We start from the raw sequence: 27876 nt of genomic DNA on the forward strand, positions 1-27876 counted from the left end.
GTCTTTATTTATTCATTTGGGACGAATTTATATGTAATATGAGAGTATATTGGTTTTCAAACAGTAATATAGGTATTATAAGCATTGTTTCACTCACTAACTCATCACCATTCCTGACCTTCTTTTGCCACATTACCTGATCATCATTTCTGACTGTTTCTACCTCTAATGCTATGTAAACTTTGTCTTCCACATTGTCATCGATTGGGGAATCACTCTGGCCCTGGTGAACAAGCCAACATTTTTCTATCCTTAATGACCTCCAGCAGCCTGTACAGCACCTACCCATATCCCTGACCGCATTGGAGAGAATTCCGACATATTGGACTTTTTCCTTACAACTAATCCTTCTGCTTACTCTAGTATTCTTTTCCCTTTGTTGTGCTCCTCTGATCACACACCTATCACCTTAATCAATCCCATCGTTCCAATAAGATCTGGTGGACCTACCTATAAAGCAGCATCTGTGGCACTTTGTGTTGCTGATTAGGAAGTCTTCAGGCAGCACTTTTTTTCATTTTTTTCTGCCTAGATTGACTATTTCTTCCATGGCCGAAAGCCATCTCCGTGTGTCTTGTGCATTACAGACGTTATTCTCTCGGGCATGGAAGCATACATTCCTTTCACTTATCCACTGGCTAATGCAAAGAAAACATGGTGTAATTAAGCTAGTTCTAATGCTGACCATAACGAGAAGAAGGCTTAGAAAAGGTCTTGTTGCTATCCCACTCCTGAATATCATGTGTTATGTTTCTGCCAAGAATCGTCCTATTTTTTTTTTTTTTTCCTCTGGTAAGAAAAGGTTCTTTCATATTAAATGCTTTGAACTTTCTAACTCAATGTTTTCCCAGTCTCTGTGGCATCTTGCAAAAAACATTTCTGACAACTGTATTTCATCCTCCTTTCCCTACTCGTTTCCATTTTGATGGCTCTGTAGCTGCTTCTTCTACCGAAAACGTAGAATTCTCACTCAGACTTTCCGCTACAGGTTCACCTTCGATGAATCCGGTGCTGTTCCTTCAGCTCTTCCCCTTACTAAGATGAGTTGTATGTGGCGAGCTTCCCCACACATGAGAAGTATACTCCACACACACGGGCAAAAAAGTCCATTGAATGAAGTCAACAGTCTTGCAGAACAAATAAAAGTCTGGAGACTGCTTAGTATATCCAATGTCTTGGAAGTGGATTTTGTGACAGAGATAAATCTACCAAATGATTATGCAGGTGACTAAGGGGCCAGCTCTGCGTGAACAGAATTCATGCGTATTGTAATGAGGCAGAAGCTGGCATGATTCTGAGTTTCAATACTTAAAATTTATTGTGTGGGGAGCAGGGTGAATTCAGGGAGGGCAAAGGATATGTTGATAAGTTATTTGCACTAAGATTTCCGGTAGAGAAGATTATGCAATTGGAGAGAGAAAGATTATTTTACTATTGTTGATCTATTTTTCAACAGCCATATTTTCTTGTTCCGTGAAGTTTTTCTTTATGGGAATATCATTAAATCTCCTCGTTGTATACGGTTAGTTAAAGTATATATATTAAGCTCCTCAAAGCGTCAGTCATATGGCATATTTCTCAAACAAGATATAATTTTTGTCTCTGCTGTATTCTCAAATTTCTCCCTACCTTCTTAAGATTAAGACGGCCAGAATTGGATGCAGTACTCGAAGTGTGGTCGTACTAGAGATTTGCATAAGGTGAGGATAATATTTTCAGATATACATTCGAATGTTCTACCAGTAAATCCGATTAATTTAATAACTATCTTTAAAAAATTGGTATTATAATTCCTAAGTCTTTTAAGGGGTGTACAATATTTAGGTAATTATTATTCACTGCGGAGCTTGAGAGAAAGGAGAGAAGAAGGTGAAGGGGAGAAGTGGAGAGAAGGTGAAGGAAGAGGAGGAGAGGTGGATAAGTGAGGGAGGAGGATGTGGGAGAGGAGTTGAGAAAGGAGAGGTGGAAAGGAGGTGAGGAAGGAGAAGTGGAAAGTAGGTGAGGAAGGAAAAGAGGAAAGTAGGTGAGGAAGGAGAAGTGGAGAGGAGGTGAGGGAGGAGGAAAGGCGGAGATGAGGTGGGGAAAACATGGGATGTGTGAATGATGGGGATGACTGTGCAGTGCCGAGTATGAATGGGCAGACGCTGCTGGTAAAGGCACCCCGAATACTAAGGTCCGTATTCTCATCGGTTAAGGAAGCTCTCTAACACTTTTCCTAAGCTATTTATTATATTTATTACACCTTACTGTTCTCTTTCGCCTTACCTATATCCCTCGAATGTCGTCAAACTCTGCACAAATAATGCACAAGATGATATTAAGCAGCCATATCCAAAAAATAATCGCTAAGGAAGAGATGTGAGCTAGCTTCCTTAACGGACGAGAATACGGACATTGGCCAGAACCAGGTGTGCCACATCAACACTTACACTTTAGAATAGCTTGGAAACAAGAAGGATGGCGAGTAGCTAGGAAGTTGACAAAATATATTACTGACAGGGAAGAGCTACAAGAATTGCCAGTGAATTCTTAAGATGCTAAAGGATTTATATTCATCTTAATGTCTCCCAGGGAAAGGATCACATGGCCTAGCAGGGGAATTCCAATATCTAAAATCAATGCATGAAAACAGTACATGACAAGGAGCACTGAGGTTTTCGTCTTCTAAATACTTGTGGCACGACACGTACCTAGTGGTGTTTACTGCCTAGATACCTTCTAACTTCCTAGAGCCATGGCGAGTTCTAAGCAAATAAAATTGAGAGGAAAAGAAGCTAAAATTGTATTACTAACCTGTATTCGAAACTTGCATGTAATTTTTCATGAAGTAAAATATGAATAAAAATTTTTTTTTTTTTTTTTTTTTTTTTTTTAGGTAGTTCTATTTTCCATCATCTCTGCTTCATTTTTGTCATCTGTTCGCTTCATGGGTACCACAGCTTCCGTATCAGCGTGTCCTCTTGTTCTTATAAGCCTCATCCTGCCTCCAATTTAATTCAAGTAACTCAACAAACGACACAAATACTCTCTGTCGATGTAAGCTTATTTACAGTCTTTCCTACATTTGATCACTGGGGCACATGCCATCAAACACTATAGCATGAGTGGATACAACGTAAGTTTGTAGAGAAACTGATGGTGACTGGATGATATGGTGAGAGGGGAGGTGTTCACTGATTAGTGTGATGAGAGGGAAGGTGTTCACTGGGTGGTGTGGTGAGAGGGAAGGTGTTCACTGGGTGGTGTGGAGAAAGGGAAAGTGTTCACTGGCTGCTGTGGAGAGAGGGGAGATGTTCACTGGCTGGTGTGGAGAGAGGGGAGGTGTTCACTGGCTGGTGTGGAGAGAGGGGAGGTGTTCACTGGCTGGTGTGGTAAGATTAGTGTTCACTGGTGGTGTGGTAATAGGGGAGGTGTTCACTGGCTAGTGGTGAAAGGGGAGGTGTTCACTGGGTCGTGTGGTGAGAGGGGAGGCGTTAACTGGCTGGGTGTGCTTATATAAGGGCGGCGGGAGGCGGGTCAGTACTTAGTACTCAGCTCCTGCTCCGGGCTGTGAGGGTCGCGCTCGAGCCTCACCTGGTCCCACACCTTCACCGTGAGTCATGTGGCACCGTATTACTACACACTTTGTTGTCAGTCATGTGGCACCGTGTTACTACACACTCTGTTGTCAGTCATGTGGCACCGTGTTACTACACACTTTGTTGTCAGTCATGTGGCACCGTGTTACTACACACTCTGTTGTCAGTCATGTGGCACCATGTTACTACACACTTTGTTGTCAGTCATGTGGCACCGTGTTACTACACACTTTGTTGTCAGTCATGTGGCACCGTGTTACTACACACTTTGTTGTCAGTCATGAGGCACCCTGTTACTACACACTTTGTTGTCAGTCATGAGGCACCGTGTTACAACATACTTTATTACCAGTCATGCGGCACCGTGCCACTGCATACTTTGTTATCAATCTTTTGATGTCGTGTTTCTACATAGTTTATTCTCAGTCATGCGGGACAGTCCTGCTACACATTTCTTGCCAGCTTTGTGGCAAGGCATCTCAACGGTGGGATCTTAATCTACAACAATACAGATGTGTTACATGCTGTGTTACTGGTGATGTGCTATTTTCCTTTTATTCCATCGAGGACAGTAATTCATACTGACGAAGAGAATGTATGTGAGTGAGGTGGAGGGGGGAAGAGGGAGGGGGAGGCCGAGGATGAGATGGAGGGATGGGGTGGAGAGGTATATGAGAGAGGGGGGTGTGAGTTGGAAACAGGGCAGTGAAATGGTGGGTGACAGTGCGATGTGGAGGCGATTTGTTTGTGGCCACCCCAAACTGGATTGAGGCGTCTGGCAATAGATAGATAGATAGAAAATTCAGAAGAGTCGGGACAAAATGTGGATCTCAAGCTTGACGTTAAAATATGAGAAGTGGCTGAGTTTTCGGTTGTGCATGAACAAATCATATTAAGTTACGAGGAATATATTTGTAAAACAATGGGACAGGATGTCTCATTTTCAGACATTCCTACACTAGCAACGAAGAAACATCTACATTCTCACTACACACGCAAGGCAGTACAAGACCTCGGTCCGAACACTAATACAAGCTCCCATCCCGTCATCCACCGATCACAGGTATCCTTAAAATGAAGTGATCGAGAACAGCTTGGCTTAGTATAGGTTACCATGCAGCCCTCCTCAATCATCAGCTTACATTTGGGTTGGGCAGAATCACAGATGACACATGCCCAACTTGAAGAATAGGCTTACACAACATTGCACACATAATAGAACACAACACAGCACATGTCACACAAAGACGCAGACACAATGTCAACGATGTAAGGGAACCTGTGGGACGATCTCATAGGTGAAATTGCTTACCTGCGGCCAGGCAAACCATGATGGAGAAAGAGCAGCAACAACAACAACAGCAACAGAAGTAGCATCAAAGTAAATAACACTGTATACGAAAAAAAAGAAGAAAAACATTATATTTAAGTTGCTAAGAGAAGATTTGCTGCATATTTCACAGATGTGTGGAAGAAGTACTCTGGGATTCCATTCGACTTTTGACAGATTAATCAATTAATATCTTGTGGTCAAGCAGAACGACAGAAATACAGGTGAAAAAGACAAAGGACACCTCTGATAACCGTACCTACCTCAGTAATACTGAGGCAAAAAAAAAAAAAAAAAAATAAAAATAAAAATATATATATATATATATATATATATATATATATATATATATATATATCACTCAGGGGGAGGCATAAGAGTGAACCCCAGGGATCCCTTCCTCTATATTGTCTGATCAGGGTGAACGCCTACAACTGTGAAAAAATGCTTCCCCCCACCCAGAGTAGTCTCCCCGTGTGAAGTAGCCATTGGGGGTTGTATCCTACTTAAAACGTGGCCAGGGTGAAGGTCTACCAATATGCAAAATTACGTGTTCCCAAGATAAAACCCATGACCGTGCATAAAAACTTTGTCAAGGACCCCCATGGGTCCACCCTCCCTTGAGGGGTGTCCTTTGGGAGTCTCACCCTGCCTAAAGTGTAGCCCCAGTAAAAATCTACTATTATGTTAAACTTCATATTCTAACTTAAAAACTATGGCACTGTCTCCCTGGAGGTCGCCCCAACCCTCCACTGAGTTGCAAAAATAAATTTAAAATTATGATGCCAGTCAAGAATAAGTGCAATGGAATAGATGTAAAGCCAATGTATTGTTTTTCTCCTCCATTACCTTATGTGAAATGAGCTGGAAAATGGTGAAAACCTGCAAGAAGTCAAGGTTAAAATAGTACAGTAAATGCATTATTGGAAGGGATATCATCTATGAACGGAAATAATCCAATAATCACAGGGTTGAACGCTAAAGGGATACACAGATGATTAGCAACCTATCTAATTATCTAATTTAGTCACAAAAACAGTTGAAAATGTTAGCTAAGAAACTGACTAGGAGAGCGTATGAGACGTGGTGGTGGGGTAGGGAAGAGGGGGAGATTTCAGGATGAGCCTGAGGTATTGGATGAAGAGGTATATGCGAAAAGGGGGTGTGAGTTGGAGAGAGAGAACAACAAGATTGTAGAGGATTTGGTAACATTGAGGCGATTCCTTTGTGGCCACCTCTAACGGGATAAATTCGACTGGCGATGGCAAGAATGATAGCTTTATTTTGTTATTTTGGTTTATGTATTTATTTATTTTCAAATTTCATACAAGTAACTTCTTTTTAATGCATGGAAGAAGGAACCAAAGGCCGGGGGCCTGCAAACCAGTTGGTTCCTTCTAGAAAAAAGAGATGCTTCCATTGTTACCCTCCACCTGACAGAGTCAGAGGAGGGTGTTGTTATCACAGTGATCAATAGGTGTCTGTCTTCATAGTTGGGCGGCAGGGTGGTTGGCCTGACGTAGAAATTTTATTTCCGGACCAGAACTCAGAAAGTAATCACTATAGAGTCATAAAATTTCACGGAGTTGTTTGTCTTATAGTGAACTGGATTTTGATAGGTAGAGTGCTGTGTCTTAAGTATTTTTAAATGAAAAAGTAAAAAAAAAAATCGTTTCCGGCCTAGGACTCAGAAGCTAATACAGGCACAGGCTCCAGAAATATGTGTTGATATTCCTCCTGGTGCCTTATATTAGTTGGAATTCCATGAGATTATATAATAATATGAAATTACAGAAATACATAAAACTTCTTATTTTAAAGCATTTTTCAATTAAAACTGCAAATATTACACTTAGGAGACAGAAATTGTACATGATAAATGATTATATGAATATCTAATCACGTATGAAGGTTTATGTACCTATTATGCCATCATAAAAAAATGTCTGCCTAAATGAAAAATGGACGAGTCATAATTCCATTAAATCTGCTCAAAAATTCATTACTACCATGGATAAAGTACTAAATTTTTTTAGTTTTAATGTCTGACTGATTGACTGAATGAAACTGAAATCTGGCTGCGCAACTGCCAGGGTCATAGGCCGCCGGACAACAAGGTAAAAGATGCAGAAAAAAAAAAAGTGCATATTCAAAGCAAGGTTAATACTGTTTAGGAAAAATAAAACACAGAAAATACCAAAAGAATAGTCTATAATATATCAATTACTTATAAAAGTGAAAGGAGGCCCGCGTCCTGAAGAAAACTAAAAACATCAGTAAAATCGCTAGAGACTCCACCAAGCATCGAGGACAGACACTAGGCATCATCTGGCTCCTTATGCCTGTGGAGGAATCTCTGACGTAGGTCCCCCAGACTCGGACACTCGACCAGCAAGTGGCGGACAGTAAGGGGAACAAGGCAATCATCACAGTACGGTTGAGTTTCACAATTCATCAGGAAACCATGTGTAAGCCACGAGTTCCCAATGCGAAGCCTAGCAAGAGCCACCTCCAAATCGCCGAGGCAAGGAGGGGAGAAATCTTGGCACAATCACTCAAAGATTTCTTTTAGTTTATTATGAGCAACACCATCCCAATGTCTGCCAAAACGTACGAATTGTACTGCAAGTAAGCAGGAAGCAGGCAGTCGGTAGTCGGCTGGGGGCTGTTGAGAAGACGCAGCTTTAGCCAATGTATCTGCCCTCTTGTTGCCCACCACACCAACATGTGAGGGAACCCAACAGAAGTCCACATGACGGCCACGACGGCCAAGAAGAAAAAGCCACTCTAAAACTGATAAAACCAATGGATGGGATGCATTAAATGACTCCAGTGCAGAACGAGCAATATGAGAGTCACTAAAATCAGAAAAAGAGATCGGAGGAGAGTAAAAATTATTTTGAAAGAATATAAAATCGAAGTCAGTTCCACCGTATACACAGAAAAAAATACCAGGAAGGCTACTTCCTCTACTAAAGGAAGGGAAGACAACACAAAAACCTACTCCAGCATCAGTCATAGACCCGTTAGTATGTAGTGCCATAATTTTAAGCATTAGATAGTTTAAGCTAATATTGAAAGTGTAATTTTAAACTTAGGTAATGTTATAAATATAGTATGTACAGTTCATGACTTAACTGTTAAGTTCTATATTTAAGTTTAGTCTTAATTGATATTCATAATGTGGGCATGATTCTGTTATTGATAGTACTAAGTCAAGTATTGGTGCGAATATGATTAACTGTTATACAATTGGACCAGCTCTTCCCGAACAAAGACGTATAACCACGAAATTTTAGTAGAGATTAATAATTGTGAATGTCTGTCTTCGTATTCTGATCCAGAGATTTACCTGCCGAAGTCAACAGAATTCCCCTACTGAACTATGCAGTGGTGAACTGAGAGTGTCTGATTTAACACTGCTGATGATAGTCATATATGTATAGCGAAATTCATGTTATTGAGTCATGTTTACAGTCACGTAGGCAAATGTAACCAACATGGGTAATAAAACTGTTCGAATTCCTAATTGATTTGGCTTCGTTATGATTAAAGTTTCTGTACGCTTATTAAAAAAAATTTAAACATCGTAAGTCATTTATCTATGTATGTTGAGTGCAAACGTATATCTCCTATTCTTTGGAGAGCTAGTAGAAACAAAATAGTACAAAGTAATCATATAAAGTTTTAGCCAATTCCCGAACGCTGTCTTGATGCTTATAAAAGGCGGGGGAAGCCGTGCTCCATTATTACAGGTTAGTGTCGAACTCTCATCCTTCCCCCTCCTTTTCCTCCCTCGTGTAATAAGTCCTCGTATCCGTGAGTTAAATTAGCCATAATTTCCCTGATCCCTCTTGTCCTGAAGAATGAGACCGCTGCTTCTCTCTATTGTAGATCGTCCGTTCAAGCCACTGCCAAACATCTCGTGCTGAATCGCATCACCCCCCCCTTTTTTCTAGTTCATGTAGCCTAAGTAACGAATATATCGGCTGGTCCATTTTGATTCAGTCCATTTGATCACTTCATATAATTACTGTAACTTTACTGTTTATGTTCATGAGTTATACGAGTTTAAACTTAAGAGAATATCTTGGTGGTAATCAGTATTCTTTGAGTCTTCCCGAGAGTCCAACTGTGACCACGGGATTAATATATCCATGTGTATTAGTATTCTTTGAATCATCCTGAGAGTCCAACTGTGACCATGTAATATATGTATGTGTATAAATATTCTTTCAATGTTATTTTAGCTTGTAAAGTTTCATATTTCCAGTGATTTCGATCATCATTATTATTTAGTTTGGGTTCATTCACGTTTGAAGAGTAATCTGTCTCAGCTCTTAATGTTTAGTCAATCTTAGGTTATTTCGGGTTCGAGTTTTGCTATGCTTTAAGGAGTGGTACAGACGAGATTGAGTGGCCCACAAGGCGTGCTAATATCTAACTACTCACTCCCTCTCAGATAACATCACGCTACCATATATCCCATAAACCATCTCAAATAAGATCAATGTACCACATTTCCCATAAACCCTCTAGTAAGACTACGCTAAAACATTTCCCATAAACCCTCTAGTAAGACTACGCTAAAACATTTCCCATAAACTCTAATAAGATCATGCTACCTCATTTCCCATAAATTCGTAAATCAGATCACATTACTCTATTTCTCTTAATCTATAAAATTCTGTAATAAGATCACGGTACCCCATTTTCCATAATCTCTAAAATTCCCAGCATTACACTGGTGTCATTTACTGATGATTAAATTCTTGCGTTACACTGGTGGTATAAAAAAATATCTGAGTATTACACTGGTAGCTAAAGTGATGAGATAAGATATTGTTGTGGGATAAGATAGTGGTGTGAGATAGAATCCCTCAATAACAGTACACTGGAGGCTCACTTAATCTCGCGATTATTCTACAATTAATGATCTTTGAAGCTCCTGGAGGACGAGCAAAGATATTCTTCACTGATAATAGAATGAATATCGACATGAAAACACAACTTATGTATATTGTGGCTTGGTCTAGTGAAAGGAGGAGTAAAATGGAAGATAAGTTGTTGACAGAATTAAGGGTCACATGTCAAGGAGAACAGAGTGAAACAGTGTAGAAATAAAGGTAAACCCCTCTCTTTTAACACCATGAACTGGCTAGATAGTATGAAATTTAAAATTAAAGAGGAGGAAGAGAAACCGTTATCTAAATCTTGGGTAGTGAATGAATTAGACGGGTCAGAAACTCATCTGTCCCCCTTCCTATCATCCATCTTCTAACACTCATCCAACAATGAGAGCAAACGGGAGCCTCACAAAGTCTCGCGATATCCCGATTCTAGAACTCCACCAGTTACAGGGTATCGATGCAGCAGCATGTCTGGAAATGTTTTATGAATTAGTTGAGCAATGTGATTCTGATGATATGTGCATGCAGATTGCTAAGAGTAGCATGAGCCCTGAACTTGCCATTTTCATTCATAACAACCAGACAAAGCATCGAGTAGTTTCATGGCTAGCACTTGAGGAATTTCTTTGAACGGAGTTTGCCATCGAAGTCAGTAATGATCGGGTTTGGCAGGAATTAGAATCAATGTGTTATGATTGGATAGAGGCACCCCAGGCTTTCACACACCATTTCATCTGCCAGCATGCGGTGTTAGGACATAAATTCCCTAACAAAAAGTTCCCTAACCACGACAAAGCAATCAAGCGGAAGCTGTGGTATGGCTTACCTCTCCATCACGAAAGAAACTTGAGGGATTCCTAGATGATGAGTACCCATTAAGGTAGTTCCTAGATAGAGCTGAACATGAACGTCAGTCGTTGGAAGTGAGTCAGACCCCTTGTGTCAATGCAGTGCCTGCCGAGAATAATGTCAAGGAAAGGAAACTCGAGAATCAGCCGTTGCCGTCCACCTCGGTGAACCAGACAGATCACTTGAGTCCAGTTGGGCCAAAAGACGAAGTGGAAGGATTAAAACGCCAGGTATGCGAGCTCAAATCTAGCCTAGCACAAGTGAATAAAGGGCTATCTAGCAAATCCAGAACATCTAGTAGTAAATATTGTGCCCATTGTTTAGCTTCATCACATCACTTTGGCGGAAGCCTCCTCCCAGACATTGTTTTGACTGCCGTAGACCCGGATGTCGTCGTGGAGACCGTGGGTGCCCTGGATGTAACTATAAACAGCCAGAACAAAATGACTAAATCGAAAGATTCACAAAATCCATCCCAGAAGTTATGACTAACCGGTTGTCATACATCCCCCACCATCAGTGTAGTGATTAATGGAAAGATAGTAGAAGCTATAGTTGATACCGGGAGTAGCTACACTCTAATTAAGGAATCAGCTGTCAAGCGAATTGGGGGAGAAGTAAATACATGGAGAAACCCGCCTCATTTACATGGCGTCACAATCGCCCCTCTGAGAATTTTGGGGATGTTGCAGGAAGAAATCAGAGTTGGAGATGAAAAGATCCATAGACAATGGTTCCCGGTAGTGCCAAATTCTTATATTAATACGAATCTGCGCCTAGGTTGCGATGTACTAGGTCAAGCTCCTCTCATGTGGGATGGAGTAAGGAGAGTCATGGTATGGGGAGGCGCCGCTTGTGTTGTGAATCATATTCACCGACAAAGGAACAAAGTTGAAAGAGTGAAGGTTGACCGAGTCTAACCTTCCAACCCATCACGACATTTCTTGGAAATCAATCTTCATACCACAATGAAAGTAGATCCATATCAGTCTAAGTTTATGCCCATCCCTGTAAGAGAAGACCCAGGCACTAACCTTATCATTTATCTTCAGCCTAGGTTCAGTCATAAGAGTACCCATATTTGGTCAAAGTCAGTTCTGAGAATTCAGTCTACTATTCCCTCACTAATGCGACTAAGAAGGAGAAGGTATTTCGTAAGGGCACAATTACTGAATCGTATGAGAGAACTGATAATCCATCTAGTGGTAGGGTTAATGTCACTAAAATTCACAATGACCTACTCCCAGAAAATGATCAAGACAGACAAAGTGGGACACATGTTCAGAAGTTGAAAGAACTAATTGGAGAACTAAACTGGCAACATCTCACTAGTGCCCAGGAGGAAGAGTAATCTCAGTTAATCCTTAAATACGACCCTCTCTTTATTCTCGATAAAAGTGAGTTAGGACTCATCAGTAGCCCTCCTGCTCATATCAAAGTAGCTGATCCTCAGCCCAGTCATGGACCCACGTACCACTATCCAAAACAAGCTAAACAGATCATTGCGGACGTGCTAAAAGATATGGAGGACAGAGAAATCATAGAACGATCTACTGCAGCCTGGCTGTCACCCATTGTACTTGTAAATAAGCTGGATGGTAGCAAATGTGTGTGTCTCGAGTATCATTATGTGAATCAACACCTCGCAACAGACATTTACCCCCTCCCTCGATTGGATGCACTAGTAGAACAAGCAGCCAGACATCAGTATTATGTCACTCTTGACATGTGAGAGGCGTATTTCCAAATTCTGTTAGGTGAGGAAAGTTGTGGCCTCACTACCTTCAGTGATGGTGTCATACTATACCGATTTCGATGACTCCCATTGGGACTTAACTGCTCTCCTGTTATCTTTTCCAGGTGGATGGCTTCAGTACTAGTACCCCTTCTACAGAAAGGGTGGGTCAGAAATTACTTAGACGATTTGATTCTTTGGGCTCCAGACTTCAAAACTTTACTAGACTGCATGAGGCAGCTTTTCCAGCTGCTTACTGAAAATGGAGTGAAATTAAATCTCAGTAAATGCAAATTCAGACTTAAAGAAATCACCTTCCTAGGTCATCAGATTTCTGCCAAAGGAAGGAAACTTGATCCGATGAATGTTGAATCGGTTGCAAAGATGAAACCTCCCAACACAGTAAAGGAAGTAAAGAGATTTTTAGGAATGTGCGGGATTTACAGAAAACATGTTCCATCATTTGCAAAAGTTGCTACGTCCCTCACCAACTTTACTAAATCTCGAGTAACATTTATCTGGACGGACGAATGCCAGAAATCTATTGAACATCTCAAGTCTTGCCTCATGAACACCCCTGTCTTAGGTAGAGCTTAGGTAGAACAACCATTCAATCTCACCACAGACGCTAGTAACACTCATGTGAGTGGAGTCCTGAGCCAGATTCAATCAGATGGTACCAACAAACCGTTCGGGTATTTCTCTAAAAAGTTGAACCCCTGTGAGACCCGATACTCAGTGACAAATAAAGAGGCCCTAGCTGTAGTCCTTGCATGCCGTACCTTCCATCATTATCTGTGGGGTACCCGTTTTGCCGTAGTTACTAATCACCAACCTCTCACTAGTATATTCAAGCGGAAGACTAAATTGCCTCGAATGAATCGATGGATCCTAGAAATGCAAGAATATAACTATGACATCCAGTATCTCAAGGGTAAGAACAATTTTGCAGCAGATCAGTTGTCACGCCCAGTTCCTGTAGTTGTCCATCCACTTGAAGCCACCTGGCTCGGGTTACATCAAGAACAAATGAAGACCAGTCAAAGAGAGCAACTTGTGAGGGGAGAACTAGCACAGTATCTCGAAGGTGGCAGAGTTCCCACCAAAAGACTACACAAAACCACCTTAGATCAGTTTGCATTAATAGATGAAGTGAAGGCAGACAGTAGTCTTCATTACAGCCTCACAGTCCCTTGTGCCTTAGTTGTACAGGCCCTTCAACGTGAACATGAGTTAACTGATCATCTAGGACAAACGAAAACTATGAAGAAGGCAGAAGAACTGTAATACTGGCAATATCTTAAGGATAATGTGTGTGAATAAGTAAAAAAATGTGTAACTTGTCAGAGATTCAAAGGGGACACTGGATTGCAGCAACAGTGGAAGGAGTTGCCTCCAGTGAATAAGCCGCTGGAGAGGATAAGGATAGATCTAGCTGATATGGTTGCTGGAGTCCAGGGTTACCATTATGTTCTTACAGTAGTGAACCACTATAGCCGATTCGTTAGATTCTTCCCCACCAAACTAAACAATCCACACACATCATAGACAAACTCGGGCAGTATGTGGCAGACTATGGCACACCTTGCAGTAACGTCCTGGACATCAGAGGTGAGTTCACCAGCAGAGACTTTCAGCAATTCTGCAAGCGACACCAAGTCACCCTCTACTACATGACTCTCTGACATCCCCAGGGGAATACCGTCACCGAGGGGATGCATCGGACCCTGAAGTCAGTCATCTCCACCCTATGTCAGAGCCACCCTCTTTGATGGCCCCAACTGCTCCAGCCATGTCAGATCGCCAGGAATCAGGCAGTACATACATCCATGGGATAGCAACCCTACTTCGCCTTTTTCTCTCGACATCTACCTAGGCTGGTCAGTACACTTTCCCCTATCTCGACGGTGAGGAAGATGGGATGGCGGTAGCCCATGATCTCATTCGGAAAACGCACCGGAAGATGACGCATTGGTATAGAGATGTGGCAAACCGAAGGATGGAAAAATCAAACAGTTGGAGTTGGAACCCTTGTGTGGATTAAGAAGGAAACCGTGGCAGCCAGTACATGTTGAAAACTTAATGTGAAATTGGATGGTCCATATCGTTTAGTGGAAGTCTTGATGGATGGAAGTGTGTACATGCTAGAATATGTGTTCAGGAGGAAAAGGGTACAAGGAGCCGAAGAACAAGTGAAGTCCTATTATGGTGGTGAAGAGTGGCTCTTAGAACCCCTGGAAGAGGTCTTTGAGCCTGGTCCAACTGATGAACAATTCCTGCCCCGTGAGAGACGCCCTCCACAGAGACTTATTGAAGAATGTTGAGTGTCGAAGCTGGTTATTGCAGTATTAAGTTAAGAGATGGTTAGGGAGATGTGTGTGGGTCAGACTGTCTGACTATTGACTGTGACAATTTAGAGTTCAAGACAAGTTTCATCTATCAAGAGTTCAGAGAGTTTCATCTTGTGTATTTGGTGTAGCCCAGTTTAGTGACTTCAGGACCTGACAGGTGCTCAACAATTGCTGGGCTGAGAGCTGGAAGCATAAGAATGAATGGATGAGAGTGAATGTGATTAGTCTGTCTGTGGTGTGAATGGGAAGCGCCCCTGGGACGATCCTGGCAGCGAGAGTACTGTTCAGTCCGGGTGTGACGACAATGTTGCCACCCAGGCAGGATGTTGGCTGGGGCACACCTCTCCACTGGATTTCAAGAGTGTACTGTGACAGAGAAGCGACCCTCTGGGGTAAGTGTTTTTACTTGCGGACCGACAGGTGCCACTTATTGGAGGAAGAGTTAAAAAATGTAAGAGATAAATTCATACAGAGGTTCACAGTCAAATTTGGAAAGTCTGTCCCATCCACACACACGTCCCTAGGAAATATAGATGCATGAACAGAATGTTTGACTTCTGGTGTTATTTATTTTTTTCCGGATGAAGGACCCATTTATTGCCATAATTTTAAGTATTAGTAAAGTTAGTATAAGCTAGTATTGTAAGCATAATTTTAAACTTAGTTCATGTTATAAATATAGTCTGTACAGTTCATGACAACCTTTAAGTTCTATATTTATGTTTAGTCTTAATTGATATTCATATTGTGAGCATGATTCTGTTATTGATGGTACTAAGTCAAGTATCGGTGCGGATATGATTAATTGTTATACATATGGACAATGTCTTCCCCAACAAAGACGCATAACCACGACATTTTAGTAGAGATTAATAATCGCGTTTATCTGTCTTCGTATTCTGATCTAGAGATTTACCTACCCCTTTTGAACTATGCAGTGGTGAACTGAGAGTGTCTGAAGTAAGATTGCTGATGATAGTCATTTGTGATGCACGAAATTCATGTTACTGAGTCATGTTTACAGTCAGGTAGGCATATGCTACTGACATGGGTAAAAAAACTGTTCGAATTCCTAATTAATTTGGCTTCGTTATGATTAAAGTTCCTGTATGCGTGTTACAAAAAATTTAAACATCGTAAGACATTTATGTACTTAAGTTGAGTGCAAACGTATATCTCGTATTCTTTGAAGAGCTAGTAGAAACAAAATATTACAAAGTAATCAGATAAAGTTTTAGCCGATTCCTGAATGCTGTCTTGATGCTTATAAAAGGCGGGGGAAGCCGTGCCAAGCAATGAGACCATCGTTTCTCTCCATCACTACAGGTTGGTGTCCAATTCTTATCCTCCCCTCCCCCCCTTTTCCTCCCTCGTGTAATAAGTCCTTGTATCCATGAGTTAAATAGTCATAATTTCCCCTGGTTCCTCTTGTACTGAAGAATGAGACCGCCGCTTCTCTCCATCATTGCAGATCGTCCGTTCAAGCCACTGCCAAGCATCTCATGCTGAATCGCATCCCCCCCCCTTTTTTCTAGTTCATGTAGCCTAAGTAACGAATATATCGGATGGTCCATTTTGATTACAGTCCATTTGAACACTGTTCATATAAGTACTGTAACTTTACTGTATATGATTCATGTGTTATACGAGTTTAAACTTAAGAGATTATCTTGGTGGTAATCAGTATTCTTTGAATCTTCCCGAGAGTCCAACTGTGACCACGGGATTAATCTATCCATGTGTATTAGTATTCTTTGAATCATCCCGAGAGTCCAAAAGTGACCCCGGGATCAATATATATATGTGTTACAAAATTCTTTCAATATCAATTTAGCTTGTAAAGTTTCACATTTCTAGTGATGTAGATCCTCATTATTATTTCGTTTGGGTTCATTCACGGTTTGAAGAGTAATCTGTCTCAGCTCTTAATGCTTAGTAAATCTTAGGTTATTTCGAGTTAGAGTTTTGCTATCCGTTAAGTAGTGGTACAGACGAGACTGAGTGGCCCACAAGGTGTGCTAATATCGAACTACTCACGCCCTCTCAAATAGGATCACGCTACCACATTTCCCATAAACCCTCTCAAATAAGATTACGCTACCACATTTCCCATAAACCCTCTTAGATCACGCAACCACATTTCCCATAAACTCTAATAAGATTACGCTTCCTCATTTCCCATAAATTCTCAAATCAGATCACGCTCCCCTATTTCTCTTAATCTCTAAAAGTCTTTAACAAGAATACGCTACCCCATTTTCCAAAATCTCTAAAAATCTCAGCATTACACTGGTGTCATTTATTGATGACTAAATTCTTGTGTTACACTGGTGGTATTAAAAATTTCTGAGTATTACAAGTATAGACGGGGACAGAACCATCATGAGTGGAGGCATGTTCTAAAAACAGAGAGAGGGACACCTGAGAGGGAAGTGAGCCCGTTTTACCGACAGTGGACCTACAAAATGTCATACAAGGGAGTAGACAAATACCCACCCTTTGGGATCCGATGAAGGACAAACTACAAGTCTTGGAACAGAAAGGGATAACATAGCAGACCGGACCCTGTAACCAAAGGGCTTTGGGAAACTAGGACGGATGTCATAAACAGAAGATCGAGAATCTTGAGAGATGATGGAACAAGAAATTGAGTCCGGAATGTGGTGAAGATGATATCGACACCTATTCATTAACGACTGGCATTGCAAATGCAAGGGGAGTACACCAGCATCCACCAACAAACTTGAAATCGGTGATCTGAATGACCCTGTTGCAAGATGTAAACCAGCTTGATGCACAGAACTTAATAACCAGAGATGGACATCTGTTGCAGAGGAGTAGCTCTCACAGCCACATTCAACTTTAGTACGAATATGAGACGTATGCAAGAGGAGGAGGGTCTGACGGTGAGCACCCCAAGAGGTATGAGCCAAAGCTCTCAAAAGACTCAAAGCTTTAAGGCAAGCCGCACTAACAGAATGAATATAAAGAACCCAGGTTAGTCGTCTATCAAACTGAAGACCAAGAAATCGTGTCTCTTCCACACAGGATATTCTCCGACCATAGATATACAAGTCAGGGTCTGGGTGAACCCCCTGAAGATGACAGAAATGCATAGCCACTGTCTTTGTTAAAGAAAAATGGAAACCTTGAAACTCTGCCCTATCAGAAATTCTATTAAGAACCAGCTGCAACTTCCTCCCTATCAGAGACATTCTAGATGCGGTGAAGGAAATTAAGAGGTCATCAAAATGTAATGAGCCTCGTACACCATCAGGAAGTACACTGATTATGCTGTTGATGGCCACAGAAAGAGAGTAACATTAAGGATGCTCCCTTGCGGTACTCCATCTTCTAGTACACGGGCATTAGAAAGCACTCTCCCACTCGGACCCTTAAAAAACGATTAGATAAAAAAAAAAAAAAAAAAGGACACAAGTCAAGAGTGAGAGCAGTGGAAATGAGTTATTTAAGAGGAGCCTGTGGAGTCACGAGGAGAGACAGGCTGACGAATGAGGATATAAAGGAGCGTTGTGGTGTTGATGTGGATGTGATAGGAAGCGTTATGAGGAACACACTGAGGTGGTTTGGCCATGTGGAGAGGATGGAGGGTGAAAGACTGACGAAGAGAGTGTATGTGAGTGAGGTGGAGGGGGGAAGAGGGAGGGGGAGGCCGAGGGTGAGATAGAGGGATGGGGTGGAGAGGTATATGAGAGAGGGGGGTGTGCGTTGGGAGCAGGGCAGGGAAATGGCGGGGGACAGGGCGACTTGGAGGCGATTTGTTTGTGGCCACCCCAAACGGGATTGAGGCGTCTGGCAATAGATAGATAGATAGATAAAAATTTCTGAATAAAAATAAGAAAGCGCCCACTAAGACCAAATTCATGAAGAGCAGGTAAAATGCCATGACACCAGGCAGTGTCATATGCCTTCTCTAGATTGAATAAGACCTTGACCTGGTGTTGGTTAGTGAAGAAAGCCTCACACACAGAAAATTTCAAAGACAGTAGTGCATCAGAGGTAGATCACATTTTTTTAAAACCATACTGGGCAGGGGATAAGAAGTCACTTCTCTCCAAAAATTATACAAGCCTAATAATGACTGTGTTTTCCAAAACTTTACATATGCAAAACGTCAGAGAAATAGGCAGATAATTCATCACCTGTAGATGGTCCTTACCTAGTTTGGGGATGGCGATAACCACAGCAACCCCTCAACAACGCGGAAACTCCTCAGAACACCAGATCTTATTAAATAATCAAGGCAAAAACAAGAGGGACTCATTAAACAGGTGAGGTAAAAATACATTAGGGACAGCATCACAACCAGGAGGGGAATCATGGCACTGCGACAAAGCTGCCTGGAGTTCAGAAGCAGAGAAAGGAACATTGTAAGACTCTCTCCCAGAAGAAGCAAAACTGAGACCATGAGACTCGTGTCACCTACGGTGGCAAACCAAAGCCACATCTGTATCCTTCTGTGACACACTGGCAAAATGATTGACAAGGAACTCTGCAACAGTGAAAGGATCAGCCACAGCTTCACCTCCTGCAGATAAAACAAGGGGGGAGGGAACAGTAAATATTCCTGAAATTTTCCTTACCCAGTTCCACATCAGAGTGATGGAAGTCCTTGAACTGATGGAGGAAACACTGTTTCCTGGCCTCCTTTAAAACCTGCCTCATTTGAGCTCGTGCCCAGTGATACACCATCAAATACTTAGGATCCCCATGGTGACAATGAAGTCGAGAGAAGGTGACTCAAATCCCTCTCACTGCGGAACTGCACTCAGAGTTTCATCAAGGAACAGGACATTTTGGAAACTGACCCCTTATTCTTGGAACAGATAAAAGGGCTGCTGAGTGCAACACGTCAGTGAAAAATGAGACTGCCTCAGTAAGACAGCCAAACTCATTGGCAGAAAGGGAAGTGGAACTTAATTCCCTGAAACGTGGCCAGTCAGCGGTATCCACAAGCCAGCAAGGAAGACGTTGCTGAGGTCCATCTACACTAGCGGTTAAGAGTAACGGAAAATGGTCGCTGCCATAAAGGTCTGGGAACACCTCCCAGTTAAAATCTAGAACAGCATCAGCTGAGCATAATGACAAATAAACTGCAGTAAAAGTTCCAGTCTGGCCATGAAAATAAGTTATTTTATCAGAGAAGAAAATGCCTAACTCCTCATCTTCCACTAAATAGGCCAGCATAACAACCCGAGAGTTGGCCTCACTGTTTCCCCATAGTGGATGGTGACCATTCATATCTTCTAGTAACAGACGGGGAGAAGGAAGGCCACGAATAAGGCATTCCAGATCCGCCCTTTCAACAGTAGCACCAGGAGGAAGATACAGACTGCAAACTGTATACTGCCAATGTAAAAACATCCAAAGTGGAGATGTCCAGATGACTGTATGAAATATCCTGGAGAAGGAAGATAGCAGCACCTCCATGACGACCTTGGCCTGGCACAGGATCAGAATATATGGCATGGTAGCCAGAAGGACCGGAAGGAACAGCATCACCTACCATGGTCTCCTGGATGCACATGCACAGAGGAGTAAATTCAGAAAGAAGATGGTATAGTTCCTCATAGTTAGCACGTAAACCCCAACAATTCCACTGGGTGACAGAATCCATAGTGGAGGGATGATGATTAAGTTCAGAACTGTACACCTGACAAGTGAGCGGGTTTGGATTGATACTTATGAAAGCTCTTCGGGGGAGCCTGCCTAGCACCAGAAACCCACACCCTATGTCAAACATCCGAAGGCAGATGTGAGGACAAGGAAGTAAAGTTTACAACTCTCCTTCTTGGAGTGGGCACACCAGTTTGTTTGGAAGGCAGCTTTGGGGGCTGTGTTTGGAGATGTAGGACGGCCGGTGCCCCCACCAGAAGCCCCAGAAGTGGAATTAGAGTTCACAGGACCTGAATCATTTGAGGAAGCCATCCTATGCTTCAGATCTGAAGCACCAACGAGCTGTCCAACAACATCCCAAGGTGAGGACCAGACCAGAGGTGAACCATCAGCTTCAGCTGTCACCTGGCTAGATTCCTCAGTCTGCTGGGCAGAGGAAACAGGAGAGGTGTCGACACAAGGTTCGACAACAGAGACCTTAGGTGATCAGACTTCATGCTCAGCGGACTCTGACGAACAATGGTGACTTTTGCCAGGTACAAATGAAGCCTCGGGAATACTGGGTAAGATGGGAGAAGGAGTCCGGTCAACGTGAACATCTGCCACCACCACAGAAGTGTGCAAGCCGTCAGCCACCATATTGGGGGAGGAAACAATCAGAGTAGTGGTTGGGCAAACATCATTCTCACAAACAGTACTAACCATGGGGACAGCATACTGCAAATCACGAGTTGAAGGAGTGAGTACTGGAATGGGTTGAGGCTGTCTCTGAGATACAAGGCGACACACTGGCTTTCCAGAAAGGACAGAAGCATAAGTAACTTCAGGCTGAAAGTAGAGAGTCTGTGCTCACCTTTTTGCTACAGGAAACGAAGCCCTCTCACGTGTACGAATGGATAAAATCTCCTTTCCAAGGCAGTATCTCGGACAGTTTTTGGAAGAGACAGCACGAGGACCTCCACATACATAGCATTTAAGGGGTCCCGTACATTCGCTGGTATGGCTTGGTCTGCCACAGGAGACACAAACACCAGGAAGGCCAGCCTGTGCACGACAGCAGAATCGGCTAACGTGACCATACCCCTGACAGAGGAAATATTTTGGGGGGGTTGGCACGTATGGCTTAACAGGGAGTGAGAGCCAAGCTAGTTTAACAGACATAGGCAACATTATCCTGTTAAATGTCAGGAACAAGGTGGGTGTCGGGGTCAAGATACCCTCTCTTTTCCTATGCAGGTCCTCAACAGTTACCACACCAGAAGACTGCAGTTCCTTCAACAACTGTCTCTGAGTACTGAAGGAGGTCATGGGAAAAGATGACACCCTTACATCGATTAAACGTATTGTGAGGAGCACAGGTTACAGCTGCACCAGAGACAGACGTCATATTCAGTAATCGTGAGGTCTCTGGGGAGGACACCTGAACAATGAGGCTTCCATCCCCCTGGGAACAGATTTTAGGTTCCCGACCACAGACCGAAACAATTGCACAGTGCAAATGAAAAATGTTAATATCAAGCACTTACATACCCACAGTGGATTTCAGTATCAGATACTTGGCATATGATGCTGGCACCGTTTTGTCTTGGGCCAACCCCAGAGCCACACCAACCCGACTGGAACGCCTCCCAGATGCAGCAGAGGAGGATACTCCCCAGAGGCCTGGAAAGGCTCCAGAATGACAAACATTGAAGATGAGCCCAAAGAATGGTCAGGGCCACATGCAGCATCATCAATGGATTTGATAATATTCCCCTCCATATATCAACAAATAATCATCATTCCCCAACCCCTTCACCCACCATGCAGCCCAACAAAGGAAAGCCGTATGCCAGGGACAACGCTGGCGACCCCAGAGGTAGCAAGAGAGTATACGCGGATAATCACCGGGGGTCCTGGACAAAGGTGACTCCAGGACGATAGAAGCCACAAGGTCCCCCAGTGCCCAATTGACCCTAGCCAATGCATGACCAGCCGACTGACCTGGTCGGGCCCAACCAGACTGCCCGTCTAGCCAGAATAAGGGACCAAAGAGCTGTATTGTTAGCTGCAGGGTGCATCGTGCAGCATCATTCAACCCCCAGGACTCCCGTCTCCCAGCATTAAGGGATGTCACACACGGTAAAGACGTGGGGAGGCAACAGTCCCATACTAGATGGCAAATGAGCAGGGACTAACATCACCAGCAGGCCTCCTCCATCAGTGATGTAGGGGGTGCTTCGTCCAAGAGGCCGACAAATGCTGAACTCTACAAACGTAGGCAGGCCTCCAAATAGGTGGCACTGCCAACCACTCTTCATGCCCCGCCACCATGTCAAGGTGACCCCCCGCAGCGGGGCTGTGTTATGCAGGGTAAGGGCCATTATGCACTTAGTTTGGTGTGCAGGGATGTGGGGTATGTGCTTGGTCAGTGGAGGGTTGCAACAGCGAAGCATTGCCTATGTTTTATACTTGACGTCTATTGAGGTCGAGATATGTGAGTGCTTTACTGACTGCAAAACTATCCACAGAACCAGAATGCAGTTCCCTCGGTCCACTAGCTTGAGTGAGCGCGTGAACTTCGTATGGCTGTGGGTGGGTGGCATGTCAGCTCGTGCCATAGCCCGGGAGACAGGCACCAGCGCTGCCACGGTCAGCAGATGGATCAGGCGCTGGAGGCAGGAGGGTCACATCCAGAACAGACCACGTAGAGGAAAACAATGCAGAGGGAAACATAATGTTAAAAAAGGCAATGGATGTAAATATTTCATCCCCTCAGACTGTAATGCTGCCAAGTTAAAAGAGGCAAGGAGGCACATGGCACAAACAGAAGACACTCCTGTGTATGTGTCAATGACTCCTTGTATGATACATCACGCGATTTGGATGCTAAATTACGCACTTAGGACTATTAATAACACAACAGAATTCCCCCATGAATACATTTCAAGATCAGTAGTATTCAAATCCGAATATGTGTGGTGACTAAAAATGAAGTAAACATGGTTACAGGCAGTCGATCAAAACTGCATCACATAGGAGCGGCACGATGATATCCGAAATGATCTATATAATTTGTGCAGTCCCAAGAATGATTATTTGTCATCATCTAATTGTTGATATAAGAACAATATCGATTGGAAAATGTTAAAAGCATGAAATTTGTAGCCCCCTAAAAAATGGGAGGCTAACCACCGTGGGGAAAAAAATATTGGGCAGTTTCCAGTACCCATCGTTCGTGGTATCAGACTGTTTCACACCAAGTGTGCACCGATATACATTTTTTAAATGAAAGAAACAACTATCTCCCCTCTTCCCTGTGAAGAACATTTACATATGACGAAAAACAATGAGAAACCCTATGTACTATTGGGTGTTTCAGATGGTTCGATTTTTCTGCTATGTACTGGTTAAACTTAGGGAAAATACATGTGTCTTTGGCATGTATTCTTGTCGAGAAAGGAGGATTCCTAGCGCCTCTTCCTTGGCGGTTTAGTTTTGGATACGGCTTGTTAATATCCTTTTGTACACTATTTAGTCAGCGTATCGTGATCCTAGAATAATTTATAAAGCAATGGGACGGTAAGGCGCATTAAGCAAAACAAATCGTTTAGGAAAAGGTGTTAGGGAAGCAATACTGTTGCACATAATGCCCACCTGAAACTTATATACTGTATTCGTAATGATCTATGGATGAGGTCAATGTCATTATGATATATTCTGAAGGCCAGTATTCTTGGCGGTTAATGAAACTCCTTAACACCTTTTCCAATGCGATTTACTTAGTTTCTTTCACCTTACTGACCTCGCCTGTGTTACATAAATCCTTCTGATGTCGCCTTAACCTGCATAAATAACCAACAAATGAATATTAGTCATATCCAAAAACAAATCGCTATGGAAAAGATGTCAGGGAACCTCCTTACCCTATGAGAAAATGGGCCAAGGAGAATAATGGGGGATTTTAAATTATGCAGTGCCATCAGGGGCAAAGGACGGACATCCACTCATAACTTCAATGTGATGCCTCATTCTCTTTATACTTGCTAACTACAGACGATTATTAAGCTTTGAGGAGACTGTTCAAAATGGTTGCCTGAGACATCACTGTCATTAATCCTTTCAATTCCAAAGATCTTCTCCATTTTCAATACAGTCATCTGGAGGCAGCAAGAATAGAATGCTTACATTACCGTGTACGGGTCAGTAGCAGTAGGTGCATTTGTAACCCTAAGTTCATTTGAAACGTGATCCCGGTGAGCTGCATTCTTAAGCTCATCTGCAATTTACCTCCCCTTCTTTCTGTGGACGGGGAAGTAGCTGAGGGAAATCTGGACAACCAGGCAGTTGAGCGACCTTGTTTTAAGGATGCCACCACCTGAAGGCGTCCCTCTGCAGGACCAGTGCAGGGGTTAATGTGGACAGAAGTAGCCATACTTTGAGGCAGGAAGCAAACAACCCTATTTGAAGGGTGGATGATGGTGATGAAATTTATACCGTAGGGCTACTCAACTGGCGGCCCGGGGGCCAAATTCAGCTCTTGAGTCGTTTTTGTTTGGCCCTTTGACCAACTCTGAAGAATGAAAATAAATAAATGAATAAGCATAATACAGAAAGTTTTGCGTTTTTCTTTTTATTCATGTATCTAGTGGAAAATGTAAATGCAAATAATATATGAGTTCCCCTATTAGTTTCTATGTATATGTGTTGAAGTACAGGGAAAAAATACAGGTATAATAATGTATGGCCCTTTTGTTAATCTGATTTTCATAATTTGGCCCAACTTCTAGAGTAGTTGAATAGCCCTGACAAAATTCTTCATAGACTAACCACGACACTGGCCGTTGTAATGTTAAGTAAATGAAGATAAGTAAAAATGTGATTGGTCATCTACAAATTATTATTGAAGGGTGTATTCTTTGGCTTGTATTCTTGTCGATTAAGGACGCCCACTAATAGCTCTTTCTAAGAGATACATTTTGCTTATTACACATTAATGTCCTCTTCTGTGTTAATATATATGCTTCATGTCTCGCTTCACGTTACATACATACTGTACCAGAGGATATTAGCCAGCCGTATCTGGAAATATATAGCAAAGGAAGAGGTAATAGGGAGCCTCCTAAACCGACGAGAATACGGACTTTTGTGTTTAGGACACTTTATAGAGGCTCAACATTAGCAGAATGCTTGTACCTAGTGCACGTGAATGTTCTTTGGTGTAATATAAATTTTATCTGTCAGTACTGAAAAGCTGTGGAATTACAAAAATAAATATTGAAAGCAAATAACAGTCGTTTGGGGACGCGAGGCTGGTGATAATGACAAAGCAAGCACAAATGTCATTGTCTTTATCAGTGAGATGTTCCGATCCCACCACGTATTACCGGACCTTGGTACAGAAACAACTGTTATTTGTATCTAGTATGCATAAAAGAGTAACAAAAAATGTATTACATAACTTGAATTAGGAATGATGAAGAACATAAATCAAATAGCTAAAGCTGACCAAAATGAAAAAAAATATGTAAATAAAATTATATACTACTGTAAGTAAACATGATGCATTTGTCACAAAAGAGGTAATGGTAAGCTATGTAATTAACACCACAAACAATGGTTGTATAGGCTTGGTAAGATGAGGTGGGGTTACATCAGGTCATGTTCCCTTTTGTTCTGTGTCCCTCCCTGCTGCTGGTTTGTATATAAGACCTCCACTCTCATGTTTCTGTCACTCTTTCTGAATATGAAATACACGTAACTAATTACTGCCTCAGTTTTCATTTCTCCTGTGGTTAATATGCATACCTATCTTCACGATGAAATGAAGATTCCCAATATATTTTATTTATATAATCCTCAGGCATTAGCCCGCGGCGTCCCGTCGACGTTCTTTAACGTCCACACGTTTTGTCACTGCCAATCCCGTCGACGTACATAAACGCAAAAAAATTGCAAGGTCCCTAATTTGCACAATTTTCAATTTTCACGAGTCGTTTTTGGTACGTATACACGCGACACCTTCCTCAACAAGATGCCAGGCAGGGACAATGCCTTACCCAGCATGACCTCCTCCCCCCCCCTGCATGCCAATGTCTCAGCAATTCACCTGTTATCAGTGACCTGGCCAGTATAGCCATGTCATGCCATGGTACGAAATTCAGGGCCAGAGTGATTCCCCAATCAATGACAATGTGGAGAACAAACTTTACATAGCATTAGAGGAAGTAACAGTTAGAAATGATGATCAGGTAATGTGGCAAAAAAAGGTCAGGTATTAGTGAGTGAAACAATGCTTATAATGCCTATATTACTGCTTGAAAACCGATATACTCTTGTACTACATATAAATTCGTACCAAGTAAATAAATAAATACCATTTATGAGTAGTGTGAAATTGTTATCCTCCCATAGAATTCGTTTTCTTTGGTGCCAGCCTGATAGAAAACCCAGTAAGGTAAGGAGGTACTCCTACCTGTAATGAGTATTTTAAACCTCAGGTGAGCGATTTCTCTATGAATTTTCGATGTTTCTCACCAAAAGCGAAGGTTTGAGCCAAAATAAATTTTTTCCTAAAATGGTCGGGATTGGGGGAAGTCAGTGGTGGAAAAGTGGTCGGGATGGGGCGGGTTAATCTTTCTTGAGTGAATTCTTCAGGCGTGAACACAAACATTGGTCGCGTCTTTGTGCAGAAACGCTCACATTCGCTCTTTCCACTGTCTGCTCTTATCTACGCTGTCTGTAGAGTCACATTTAGACTGAACTTGTTATAGGTATGTAATACTAAGAACTGCCTATTTGCTTCATGAGGGGGAAAAGTAGCTTCGTACTGTGATCCTTTGTACAAGTGAGTGAGCATAATAATCAGTGGCATACCCATATAGTTGAGAAGGTTTTTTTTTTTTTTTTTTTTTTTCGTTTTTAACTATGTAGCCCATGACTCTAGCGTGCGCAGCGAGCCCGTCCAGCTGGGGGATTTGGGGGGGCACAGCAAGCCCCCCCCCCAAGAAAATAGTGCATTTTGGCCAATTATATGATCATTTTGAGGCTATATGGAATGGGTATACGACATAAGTATAGCATATTCTACAGCCATTTTAAGTGCTCTATGCCACTGAGTTATGATTCAGTCTCTCCAATAACCTTATACTGGTAAAATTCAAACGCATACATTTCAATAAAAAAAACTTTACAACTGTAATAAATTAATAAAGATAACATTAAAAAATTATGATAATTTAATGACTGTATTAATCTCAATTACAAACAGTTGAAGACAAGACATATTCAACATAATTTTCTTGCTGATAATTCAGTTGAAACAGATGAAGCTTATAAGCAGTTCTCAGAGCAACTAATGGATAAAATCAGAAAACTGTCACTTTTGAGATACCACTGAGTATAATACATAAGCAGTTTATTCTGGTATGCATTATTTAAGCTGGATTTTAAAACTGTTTTTGTTGTCAGCATATGTAAGTAGGGGGAATTTAAGTAATCTGAGAAA

Source organism: Coenobita brevimanus, chromosome 46, assembly GCF_032717465.1.
Source record: "Coenobita brevimanus isolate Jiangsu-jjx chromosome 46, ASM3271746v2, whole genome shotgun sequence".
Classification (NCBI taxonomy): domain Eukaryota; kingdom Metazoa; phylum Arthropoda; class Malacostraca; order Decapoda; family Coenobitidae; genus Coenobita; species Coenobita brevimanus.